Consider the following 10,100-nt stretch of genomic DNA (forward strand, 5'->3'; position numbering starts at 1 on the left):
ATTATTTCCAGACCTACACCCCACCGATCCTCCAACATGCATATCTGAAAATCAGACCTCTATTTCCTTACCAGAAAGAGTTATGAACTAAATGCACATTAATGCAAAGTTTAATTGAATGGTTAAGGGGCATGGTGCAGGCTCCTTTTGACCCTGGATGCTTGTTCGCAGGCCAGCTGTGTGCACATGCCTTAGGGCGCGATTTTCACTGCATCCCACCGAAAACAGGGAACTAGAAACAGCCCACCTTTTTATGACCATTTACTATACAGTTGGTCACACCCTTTTTTTTTTGGCCCTGTCGAGTTTGACTGGAGATGACAAAAATCATTCACACGTTTCCCTGGGTCCCGGGAACACACCCCAGGGACTTGGATTTCTAGCCCTTGCAGTTTTTGCCCAGTTTCTTTGGACAGAGCCTGTGTGTGTGTGTGGCCCGCAAGTTAACCTAGTTGATCAGAACGGTGTTGAAGGCAGTTTTGGAGATAGGAAGGTCCTGCCGCCCTGAGGCTCTAGCTGCACGGCCTGGCTGGGACCCCCACACCGAACCCTGGCCCTACACGGTTTCCTCCTTTTTGCTGAGAGACCCAGGGTTTTCACAGAGCGCCCAGAGATGACCCCTGGGTGCTCGGTCAAATGGCCAAGTTTCTCTTGTCTACAAATGCCGATCAATTTATAGCAACAGTTTATGTTTCTTATGAGTTTCAATGGAGCATTTGATGATGCTTTGTGAGCCTTTCCTGTAGGGCTAGAGCCCCCAAATTATAACTATTGATTTAAGTAGACACACTAGACACAAGTAGACACTACTCACACACTCGGTAATGTGGTTGATAATTGAGATAATTTAAATAGATTGATAATCTGTTCACCTGATCCTCTGTTTTATTTATTCTCTGAATGAGGTTCCTAATTGTATCGTCCCTTTCATCAAGGGCAATGTGTCTTAAATTAGTCATTTAAAGTAGGTGGTTCTTTAACCATTCTTAATGTGCATACATGGACATGGAACGTAATTGGCTGAAGTCTCTGTCTGCAACGTGTCTGACTCAGTTTAGTGTGTGCAGTAGCTGGAGAACTAGCTGGAGCAGTGTGGTGATGAGTTCAGGAGTGTTCTAATCACCAGCGGTGATTAGTTGTCCCATGGTGCTCATCTGGTCTATGAGGGTCGCATTCAATGCATCATCAGATGTGAGGTTAGAGTGAATGTTCTCCAAATCTGGGGCCTTTGTGAGCTTCCTCCACGGAGTCCTGTAGAAGACTCCTCCCCAGCTGTCTAAAGCAACATCCTCTCTGGAACACTGGGCTTGTATTACCAGTACCCAGTACCGGACTAGTAGAACACGGAAGAGGTGACCCGGGTACAGCCCTCCTCACAGGGCAAAACACCCTTCAGGACCTTGATGATCCCCCATGTGACACACTGTAGTGATGGCACTTTGTTTCTTCCCTGCGCACATTGTTGCATTTGCTATGCCTACACTGCGTGAACATATCCGAATTCCAGAGCCATTTCAGATAAAACCATTCAATTATTTGTATTAATTATATACTAATTATAGGCTCCGGTGAACTCTTCTCATTTGCATGAGTTGATTTGGACCTGAAAGGCAGAGGTGTCCTGTTGGAATTGAATACACACCCTCTGTGTATTTGGTCAACTGTATTGACCAAGTATTCAATAATGCTGTATAATTCAATAATAATGTGTCTGTTATTATAATATTTCTATGTATCTTATAGTATATATATATATATATATTTTTTTTTTTTTTATAGTGTATATCACAAAGAATTTGGAACAGTAATTGTTGTTATTAACAGTGTCAATACGGATTTGACGCTGTCAATAACAAGGAAGAACACTGTACTGTGTAATGTTAGGCACCATTGTATGGGTGATCAAACAATCATAACCCTCTCTCCTGGGGTATTCCATCAAAGTCGCTAACGAAAGCGGCGCTTAGTTGATAAAGTCCAGTTAGAACTAGCGCCAACTTCCACTTGAGGCTAAAGCCGTTCCATCAACGCAGTTCAGCCACGCCTTGCTCAGGTTAGTTCAAACCAGGCTAAGGTTATACTGGATTACGCGTGATCACGAGATATGTAACCAGCCCATAACCGTGAATGTCGAATCATGGATCAAATGTCCGAAAAGGACCGAGCAGGATCTTTTCCAGCGGCGAACAGAAGCTGCTTGTGGAGGTCTATGAGGAGTACAAGCTTATAATAACTCAAAAAGGGAACACCGTAACCATTAATAGAAACAGGGAGGCCGTTTGGCAAAAAAATTGGCGATCTGTTGAATGCATAAGTAGTATTAAACGTGACATATTTTAATTTAATATTGACCATGGATTTGAAAGCAGGGAGATAGTCTCGAGTTAACGTGTCGGTCTTGCACCCGGTCGTCCGGGGTTCAATCCCCACGCAATTAGTAATATAGGAAGGATTACTAGAGAAATCAAATAACTTTTCATGCCATTTATTTTCATAATATCAGAGAATATCCCCGTCAGTTCGGCCGTGGTGCAATGAATGAATAAAGATTGTAAACACGTCGGAAGAAAAAAACATTTATTTTGACAGATGTGCCCGAAGTTACTACTTTACAACCTTGTTGATGACCAGCATTTAGAAAAACATGTACTTTTTATTCAGCCTTGGGTGAATTCGAAGCGTAGTGTGTTGGACTCAAAACGGGTAGACTTTTAGGCTAAAATAAGTAATGCTGTCTGCGTGTCTGTAGCAAATCCTACATCGTTATTGTTGTAGTATTCAACCATTAGCAAGGTGACACTGATTAGCTATTGATACCATAGATAGACTGTGTAATATTACCGTTAGTGAATTGCATAGGGGTCGATGTGAACTCATGAATATTCATGAGCAAATGCAAACTGACCCCGACTAACTTTTTTCACTAGGAGCACTGTAGCCCCAACTGAAATTTTTAGGGGCGCAACCAGAAATTTTAGGGGCACACACCGTAAATCAACATGCTAACCAAATATTCACATTTCTAGCCTACTAGGAGGACTAATACCCCTCCTTTATGCCCGAGATTGACAGCTGCACCGTCAGCTCCAATGGCGACTGTCTTCTCTAACCACCCTGTTTCTGTCCCTAGATGCTGGAATGCCTCTTTGGTGGCGTAATATACACCTTAAAGTGAAAAAAAGGGGTTAGAAAAAAAAAGGGTTTGTTAATAAAAGATAAACAGTTGTCATCTATCCCAACGGTTTCCATGCGTGCGCGCATGCGTTCGACGAGCATGGAAGCGACAGTTCCACGGGAGTGCCCGCTTGTCGTGCAGCTTGACAGGACGCTGCACCTCCTCGCATGCCCGCTCGCCTCTACATTGAGAATGCATCGCGACAAACGCATCCCGTGTGAAAATGGCACCTGAAGTGATTATTTAAACTACAAACATATTCACAGTAGGGCTTTGACTCTGAACATTGTTATTCGAATATTAAAAAGATATATAATATACGAACGAATATTAGGCAGCCCTTAATATTCAAACTGTTCATGGGCATTATTTTTTGTAAACGGGACGTAGACCGACTCATTTCACGGATTCCTGTGAGACCAGGTTGCCTTAATTACATCTGTCGCATATTTAAGGTGAAAACTAAAAGTATTTAGATCGCTTATTAAGTTCACTCGTTGCTTATTATGGTTTATTCGTTTCCCAGTATCATTTCCTTAATTTTTGAATTGTAAAATAAATAAAATATTTTTTTGAAGTTGCAGGTTTTTGAAATTATTGGAAGCGAGTCGAGCTGACCTTGCCTGCTGTACCCACGGCCCAAAATAAAGAACAACCGAGACAATATCCTTAATTCAAACATGCCGTTTAATTTGGCCTCAATTGGTATATGGATGCGAACTTGGAATGAACATGCGCAACGGGGATTTCTAAAGGTTACTGTAGCCTACAGTGGCGGAGACACAGAAGGTTCTACGAGCGCCAGTCTTCCCGAAAATGGTGGGTTCGGCCCTTTTTAGCCACACAATGCTCTGAATCATCATCCTCCGACTCTGTAGACTGTGGCACTTGCCGCAAGTGCCGCAGGTCGGAAGAACGGATAAATTGTTCGCTTGCTAATTGTTCAAACGGCAGGTTGAGATCTTTCTCCTTCTCACAGACCCGCGCCGGTTTCCCGCGCTCGATAATCTCTATGACCCTCCCCCTCCACACATGAGCCACTTACAGTGGCCATTCCCTATCCTTCTCACACTCATTGGCCTGCTACAGATTCCGGATTCATTGACGCGCCCCTTCCACGTTTAATGTGTAAAAATAAAAAATAAAAAAGGGCAAATTTACTGGTCGCATGTGCGCGACCAGATGTAAAATTCAGTCGCACACTCTCAAATTTTGGTCGCAAAATGCGACCATTTGGTCGCAGTCTGGAGCCCTGGGCTGTAGAAGTGTTCTGAGACACGGCTGAAGTATGGTAAACGAAGTGCCGGTTTGGGGATGGTTCCGTGCCGTGCCGCTGCCGTATCCAGTGGAATAGCAAATTGGCCTTTAGCCTGCTACCGACCAGGGTAGTTTGGTGGGATAAGTTGCCACTTAGCGGAGATTCCCTTAAGTCACGTTAATGGAACACAACTCTAGCTGAAAGAAGTGAGGCTAAGCAAAATAAGCCCGGCTTTGCATTTAGCTTGGTTGATGGAATACCCCTCAAGTCCGGTTCGAGTTCAAGTCCGAGACAAGTCCAAGTCATTAAAAAAAATAAGCATACATATTGTTAGTAACAACATGTATGCTTACTTTAGCGCTGGATTCCGCCTCAAGCGCTAGGATTGGACAGGCAGCCTGTCAGGCAAACTCGCACGCTGACTCCTACCCCTAACCCTAACCCTATCAGAGAAAATCATTTGACTAACGTTAGTTAGTAATATACATTACAATTGAAGTTACCTACCCTGCGGTCACGTGACAGATGTTAGCCTTTTTGGATTGGATCATGGATCTAAACCAACGTGATTGGATAATCTCCGGCTATCCCCTCATTAATATTCATGATTCTTCCGGATTCCGCCTACGAAAAACACATTCGCCATATAGGCTTTTGTGGATCACCTCCCATAATCGAAGATCTGAATCATCAAGCCGATTAAGATTCAGATCTTAGCTCTGCAGCCGGAGCTCCACTGCCGGGGCTCCGCTGCCGGGGCTCCGCTGCCGGGGCTCCGCTGCTGGGGCTCCGCTGCCGGGGCTCCGCTGCTGGGGCTCCGGGGCCGGAGCTCCGCTGCTGGGGCTCCGCTGCCGGAGCTCCGCTGCCGGGGCTCCGCTGCCGGAGCTCCGCTGCCGGAGCTCCGCTGCCGGAGCTCCGCTGCCGGGGCTCCGCTGCTGGGGCTCCGGGGCCGGAGCTCCGCTGCCGGAGCTCCGCTGCCAGGGCTCTGGGGCTGGAGCTCCGCTGCCGGGGCTCCGCTGCCGGGGCTCCGCTGCCGGAGCTCCGCTGCCGGAGCTCCGCTGCCGGGGCTCCGCTGCTGGGGCTCCTGGGCCGGGGCTCCGCTGCTGGGGCTCCGGGGCCGGAGCTCCGCTGCCGGGGCTCCGCTGCCGGGGCTCCGCTGCCGGAGCTCCGCTGCTGGGGCTCCGGGGCCAGGTGGTTGGGGGCCGCTGCGCTAGCCAGCCAACTATCATAGCAGTTAAAAGCAAAACGGACAATCTTTGGGGCGTTGTCTCCAGGCGTTTTGGTGCTGTAAAGTTAATGTCAGTTTGTATGTGAACATGACGTGACGTTACGTGCGATGCATGACATGAAGCAGTAACATTCCCTTGCACTAGATATTAAAATTATATGAGGATGATGATGAGGGACTAAATTATAGCCTAGTGACATAAAAACAAAAGTCATTCAGTGCTCCATTCCAAGTCAAGTCACGCGTCTCTAAATTTAGCACATGAGTTAGACACAAGTCCGAGTCTCAGACCCGAGTACTACAACACTGCTTAAAACGTACCACATTTAAGCAATATCACACGAGAGGGAGTGCTGTTGTACTGTATATCAGCACGGCTGTGATTCGGTCGTAGGCACGAGGCCGCAGGCCGAGTGCCGCAGATAATCACACCGTGCTGATATACAGTACAACAGCACGACCTCGAGTGTGATATTGCTTTTATACAACAGTGCTACGAGCACATTTTATTAGTTAACAGTAATAAGAAACAAGAGATTATGATTTGTTTGTTTAGTAATCATTTATTCGGCTCCGCCAACAAAAATAGTTCCGCAACTGAAGGGAGACTAGGCTGTTGCCAGGCAACACATATACAGTACATAAACATTCAGGCTATTTAACAGCTGATGTAACGTTAGCTAATAACGGTTATTAGAACGCCCGTACAGCGGAGTGATTATGTCTGTGAAAAGTCCCAGTGCTGTTATACTGTATATCAGCACTATGGAATGTCTCGTTGTCCAATCAAATTGCTCGGTTGGGACCGGTCGGAACTAACTGTTGTATAATGAATTATATTTTTGTGATTATTTCGAACGGGGGTAAAAGGCATGATGATGAACAGGTGAGTTTGAATCCCGGTCGCTGGCGTTCGGGTCTTATACTAATCCACTACTCCACCGCCGCTACCTCACAGCGGTTGAGAACATGCTATACATTTCTTACATAGGGTGTATTTAAAGTGAATTCCCTAAATTATACAATAAAGCAGGTTCGACGTTGCTTTTTGCATTTTGAAATCATGATCACTCTATTGGTAATTAATGGCGAACAATTCTGCATTTGGCATAGTGCTGTGTGCCCGTGGGCCACACATTGACGCACCTAGCCCTAAGCTTCCCAATGCCCAATCAATTGTAGGACATCCGATTTTAATCCGGACAATAAATGAACTCTGGTGAATTGCTGAACTGTTGGAACGGCTGATCTGCTGTTTCAACACTAAGTGTACCGACTACCTCAAAGAAAAACGGGAACCATCATGCCCATCTGAAATTCATAGGAAAAACTTGACTTTCAGTGGCACTACCATATATGAGCAGGACTTCCTCGTGAATGGTGCTGCCATGTGTGAAAAACATCAAACTGCTAAAATGTTGTAACTGCTGATCTGCTGTTTCAACACTAAGTCTACCGACTGCTTCCGAAGAAACAGGAACAATCGCGCACATCTGCTCATGGTCATCAAAAAAAAAAACGGACTTTCAGCGACACTACCATATATGAGCAGGACTTCCTCATGGAATAGTGCTGCCATAATGTAGAAAATATCGAGCTGCTAAATTGTTGAACTGCTGAGCTGCTGCGTCGTCACCAAGTGTACCTAAATACCATGTAGAAACAGGAACCCCCATACCCCTCTGTCCCTGAGGAAAACTGAACATAACTTCATATCATAACTACGCATGCGCCGGCTGGCGATTTGTGTATATAACACGTGTTCAGAATCCACTAAAGTCACTGCTTCTTCCTCGCCTTCCCTTTCTCCCCCTGCTAGCTTATTGAAGCAGCCTCCATGGAGAATTGAGCTGCAAGGTCTGGTTTATTGAGATAGCCCCCACGCAAGCTGCGAAAAACTGGAATATTTCTCTTATATTTAGTTTGCTTTTTTGGGTTTATTGAGATAGCCCCCATGCAGAACCAAGCTGCGAGAAACGGGATTATTTCTCTTGAATCTAGTTTGCTTGTTTGGTTTATTGAAACACTGCCCACGCAGCCTAAACAGACTCACTTGTTGACTCTAATAGACATGGAAGAAAGGAGCGCGTAGGCCTCTTATGAGAAACCCTAATGATGATTTAGTATTTAGACTCTTTTAATGAATCGTAATTTTCTGTAACATTGTGTAAAACGGTATTATATATTAGACTCTGTTAACATTTTACCTCTTTCTCTTGACCAATCTTTTCTCTATCATTGTGTAAACAAGTTTTTAAAATCTAAATAAAACTACCTCACTACGTGTTGTAGTAGGCGATTAAATCAGTTCCTCTGTGATTGATCCGGCTCCCCAGTAGGGGCCCGACCGACTGCCCACAGCTCTCCCAGCCTTCACACAATAGGTAAGTGGTGCATGACACAAAGGGGTCATCCCTATGTTCCCCGGGAGCGAATGTGTTTTTCATGTGTATTCATCCAGAAGAATCCTAAATATTAGGGTTACGGTTAGGGTTATGGTTAGGGTTAGGGTTAGGAGTCAGCGTGCAAGTTTGTCGTGACCGAGGAACATAGGACCCGGGGAACATAGGACCCGGGGAACATAGGTACGCTCCCGACACAAACAGGGTTGATGGTGGCTGGTCCGGAGAGTGAGGCAATATAAAGAGGTTCAGAATTGTTCCCCGCTTCGTGGCCCACAGGGACTGAGGTGGTAAGAGACACCCCAGAGTTCGATCGAAACGTGTGTAGCCTAAATTTAGGCTATCCATTTGTAAAGGTGAGTAAAATTACGCGATAAATGCCGTTTTTATGGGAACGCGCATTGAAACTAAAGCAGAAAACCTGGCTTGACTAAGGCCCCGTCCACATGGGCGAAAACGATCCGTTTTCCTTTGATGCGTTTCATGAATATCTCCGTAAAGACGGACTCGTTGCGAAAACGCATCGAGCTGTAGAAACGCTGTAGTACACATTCAAGGCCACTGTGTGGTGCTGGTTCTCCACAAAAATAAGTGGAGCGCATCAAGCCTGCGCGCATCAAACCTGCACGTTGTACAGTATATAAACATACAGTCGAGGAGGAGAAAGCAGTTGTTAAACCCTTTAGATTGAGCAGAAATACTTTTTAATGTACAGTTAGTAATTACATTTACCAAGGGGCTGTATTTAAAGCTACAAAAATAATACAAATCAAATAAATAAATTTAAAAATCAGGGGAAGGGGGAGAATTGGGACAGGACCTAATTGACTCGAACGTGAACTTTGTGGTAGCATTTAACTCTGATTGCGAGTTTCGTATTTGTCGATCCAGGTTATCCAAAGAAAGACTGGGTATGTTCAGCACGCTTCGTAGTATACCCCACTGGCCATGTATCATTATCAACAAACCTTTACAATAAACTGGTCTTTTAACACCACCGCACTGTGTCCTTCTGTTAGTGTCGGGGACGTGGGGTGCCGATGTTTCGGAGCGTGTGTCCAGTAATCCAGGAAGTGTTTAGTGGAGCGTGTATCGAGGCATGTATCATTTGGGGGCGATGACATCATTGATGACATATGAAGCCTCGTTGGTTCAGGAGGTGATTAGAAATGTGGGCGAGATTCACTAACACATAAAAGCGTCAATGCGATCCCCCGTGATTTGAAGTTTTGTGTGAGTTTCAGTGAGAGTTTCGTGTGAGTTTCAGTGTGAGTTTAGGTGTGAGTTTCAGTGTGAGTTTAGGTGTGAGTTTCAGTGTGAGTTTAGGTGTGAGTTTCAGTGAGAGTTTCAGTGTGAGTTTCAGTGAGAGTTTCGTGTGAGTTTCGGTGTGAGTTTCAGTTTTGCAATGTTTTCATGGAGCCTGCAAGAAAGTGAAAACATTCCCCAGTATGGGAACACTTTGATCTCATTTCTCCTAATAAGGTAAGTGTTTACTCATCTTGTTTGTCTATTATGGTAGCACAACTGCCAAAGTTGGTTCACTGACATTATTTTCATAACTGTTTTATGTGTATTTGTAGTTACATTATTTGTTTATTATTGCTTCATTTTAACAATAACTATCATTTTTTTGTGTTTTAAAGGAGAAGCTTGCACTGATTCAGAAGCAGATGGGGAAGCCTAAGCTACAGCTGATCCAGGAGGTGGAACAGCACCGTCCAAACGCTCCAGAGACTGGTAGACCAAAGGGAGCCTGTGGGGGCAGCTTTGGGTGGCTTGTTCGGTGGCATCTCTGTACACCCGAGGAATACAACAACCACACCGGGTGTCTGTCCATCTTGTCTCCACTCCAACAAAGCCACTGTGGAGCTTTCAGAGGAGAAAAGTGTCTGGCTCAAAGGTAATTCCACTGCTCAAAATGATTGAGAAGATGCACAGAAGATCCACTGGCTAGAGAGCTGGGAGAGCACCTCTTCAAGCTATGTACTTTACAGAGCTCTAGCATTATGTCACTTCCTACATTACTTGATCCAAGAT

This window comes from Micromesistius poutassou (genome assembly GCF_964030765.1).
Source record: "Micromesistius poutassou genome assembly, chromosome: 3".
Taxonomy (NCBI): domain Eukaryota; kingdom Metazoa; phylum Chordata; class Actinopteri; order Gadiformes; family Gadidae; genus Micromesistius; species Micromesistius poutassou.